A 3,685-nucleotide genomic window follows, 5' to 3' on the forward strand; every position below is an offset into this window, starting at 1 on the left:
AAAATGCTGGGATTATGGGCAGGAGCCCCCTCCCTTGGACCAAAGTCACCTTCTTTTTTTTTTAAAGCTTTACCAAAGGTACATGCTAGCTTTATTAAAGGGCCCGCTCCTCAGAGTCAATATAAAAAGCACAAAAAGTCCCATCAGTTTAATAATAGTAAACAAACCAAAAAAAAAAAAAAGAAAAAGGAAAACTGAGGTTGGGGGCTGTGACTGTCCTGAGGGAGTCACCATTCACCTGGCTCAGGGACCCTTACTTCTTCTGAGGTGTGCCCAGTTTCTGTGTGCCCTGCATCTTGTCCAGCAGGCCAGAGATGAAGGCTCAGTGGGTTTGTACCAGTCAGCCAGCAGCAATTTGCCCCTGGCGGCCTGGGTATGGTCATCCTCCACATCCAGGAGCTCATCCACACCGATCTCCAGCTCAGGGATCTCCTCTTCCTGGCAGTCATAGAGGCGCATGAGTTGCTCCAAAATCTACTCCTCCAGGTCAAGTTGCTTCATAGCTCCTTGTGATTGTAGTTAGTAGTGACCTTTCCTTGGCCTCTTGCTGGGCCCTAATCATCCTATCTGGGCCCTCACCTACAGCCCCAGAGGGCTCTGAAAGTACATGCTGGAGCCCTGGGCTCGGCCAGTGACTGGGGTACCAACAGGGCGCCCTCCACAGGACTGCTGTCTGCCATGGTGGCTGCCTAGGCCACATGTGCACATTGGGACCCTCCCTGCTCTGCCACCTCCAGGATGCCAAGTGGCTGGAACTGGGTGGCTGGTTCAAGTTAGCTCAGGGGCTCGGCTCTGTGGTGGGGACAGCATCAGGGGCCCAAACTTATCATTTTATTAATATAAGAAACTTGCTCCCATGATAATGGAATTCATCAATTCACTCCAACCTCATAGCCTAGTCACCTCCCATTAGGTCCCACTTCTCAACACTATTGCATTGGGGATTAAGTTTCCAGCACATGCTTTCTGGGGACATATTCAAACCATAGCAAATATGTTCTCCCAAACACACACAGAGACACATACATACTCCTTTATCACTGTAGTCCTTGTCATCCATCCCACATTTATTAACAACCTGTTAGTTCCAGGCCTGGTGCTGGGGACTCTAACATAGAGAAAAGTCACAGTCAGGAGTCCCAGACCTCAGGGGTTCCCCAGGCACACAAGTCAAAGGGCACAGACTCAGTGATAGTGCAGTGTGATCAGGGCTGGGAAGCCCAGGTGCTGTGGGAACCCAGAGTGAGGAAGCCCCAAGGTGGCTGGAGTTGTCATTGGTCTGAATCCTGGAGCGAAGCATGGAGATGTGTTCCAAAGCACAGAGGTGGGGCCGGTGAGACGGAGGATGCTGGGCAGAGGGAACAGCACTTCCTGGGTGTTGGAGGAGAGACTCTAGTGGGTGGGGGTTGTCAGCTGACAGGGAGACTCCATCTGCATGCTGCTCAAGCTTTTCTTGGGGGACTGCCCCCATCTGACGTGCCACTCAGGTGGACTGTCCTAGTCTGCAGACCCCAGACCCTTTCAGAAAAGCCATCTCAGGATCACACTAGAGTCAGAAATAAATCTCCTGATGTAGATGGGCATCCTAGCGTCCAGAGAGAGCTGGGGACTTCCAAGGTCACATGGAGGCAGGGACAGGGCCTTTTTAGTCCAGCCCACCGAAGCCCCCTCCAGTGCACTGGTGCCCCCAGCCCCAACCTGGAGGTCCACCTGCAGGGAGACTGAGGCACACTTAGCTGAGACCGGCTGCTTGTGTGGGCTTCCCCCCAAATATTCACACAGAGTCCTAGAGGAGATGGGCACAAGGACAACCAGCGCTCACCAGCACCCTGTCCCCATGATGTCCCTGCCCCCACACTTTCCATCTGTAATCTCTGGCAGCAGAAAGGAGCAGGTCATGTTATTATTATTTTCCCGGCTCACCTGTTATGATGGCCCCTACAATCACACAGTGGCAGTGCTGCTGCCATCCGGTTTGGGAACTGGGGGCCCCTTATCTAAGCAGATCACACTCCTGCTCCCACCTGGAGCCCTGCCAGGATGGCTACACTGGCGCCCCAAGGTTATGTATCAATAACAACAGCAGGAGAAAGCTCACGTCCCCACCAAGGACGTTCACACACATTGTCCCCCTGGACACTTCCACCAACCAAAGGGCCAACTTGGCAGAAGCTAGGCCCTAAGAGGATAAGGGGCTCACCCAAGACCACCCCACAGATCCCAAGTTTAAAGGCTCTGACACCCTTACACTACCCCAGACAGGAGCAAGGGAGGTTCCAATGCTTTAGCCTCATTGTTTAAGGCCCCGCTATTCCTTCTCCCCGCTGCTCCCTTCTCCACTCAGAGAGTGAGGTGCCCTATGAGGCTGCCCAGGTCAGGGGTAGATCTGGGGCTCCACGGGGTCCTCTCCTCAGCATACTGAACAGCCTAGCGCTGACATGCCAGGCCTCCTCCATTCATGTTCAACCTGCCCTCCCCCTTTGGGGGTCTCTCTGGGCACGTGGGCTTTCCCAGCAGCTGCCGATGGCCTCCTCCTCAGTCTGCCATGGACACCCAGCCTGTCATCTCATGCTTAGTTCTTTCTGGCTTGAATGCAGCTGTGGAGCTGTCATCCCAGCTTTTGATGACATCTTTACTTTTTGTGTACTGTTGTTCAAGTGCTCAGTCTGGTCCCCGTCATCTCTCTCAGCCTTTGAACTTGACCAAGGTTGGGGCTGGGTCACCCACTGTCTGGGCCCCACAGGTGTGAGGCTTCCAGCAATTCCTCCCCCAGCCACTGCCCCCTGTTTCACCCCTTCATGTGCAGACACCTGCTGAGTGGTCTTCAGTGACAATACATCCCCTTGGTCAGCAAATATTTGCCACCTGTGGTTGAGCTCACCTGAAGGCCACCCAGGATAAGGGAAGTGGGAAGAATGGCCAGGCCCACAGCAGGGAGGCCTTGATTTGGAGAACCACCTGCTCTCAGCTCCACAGTTACACTGGAGCTTGTTCAGAGGAGACAACATTGGCTAGATCCCCCAGTGCTTCCTGTGACATCTGGCTGAGACTGTTACACATAGACAGTAGTATCAGAGGTGATTGAAAACATACAGACAAAATCCTGTAGAATGGTGCAATGAACCCTGGGTAGGGACCATTCAAGTTCAGCTATTATGAAAAAGAGCCAGTCACTTCCACCTCCAGCATGAAGCCTTCACTCATCTCTACATTTTGGCTACCCCGTTGGTTTCTCCTGGGACCCTTGACTTCATCAAATGCAGGTCAGAGGCTGGTCTGTTTGGGTCCTCAGCCCATGCCAGGGTACAGCCCATTTTAGGTGGCATCACCTAAATTTAGGTTGGTTTGGATCACCAAAGAAGGGGAAAGAGGCAGTATCTTCTGAGTACCAACTCTGGTTGTGTTGTTCTCCCCTGTGTTATCTCCTGTGAGGGAGGGGTTATTAGTACCATCTTACAGTTGAGGAAATGGAGGCACAGAGAGGTTGATTATCTTACCCAAGGGCACACAGCACTAAATGGAAGAGGCAGGTTGGAAGCCTACATCTATCTGTCTAGTCACGAATGGCTCTGTAATCTGTGTTAACCCACACCAGAGAGAAAGGCTTTGCCATGGTATTGTTTTAGAAAAGGGAGTCAACTCGGGGAGCAGCTTGGGGATCTCCAATCCTGATCCTATTCCCATG

The sequence above is a fragment of the Otolemur garnettii genome, unplaced genomic scaffold (genome assembly GCF_000181295.1).
Source record: "Otolemur garnettii isolate 467f Iridium unplaced genomic scaffold, OtoGar3 scaffold00001, whole genome shotgun sequence".
Classification (NCBI taxonomy): domain Eukaryota; kingdom Metazoa; phylum Chordata; class Mammalia; order Primates; family Galagidae; genus Otolemur; species Otolemur garnettii.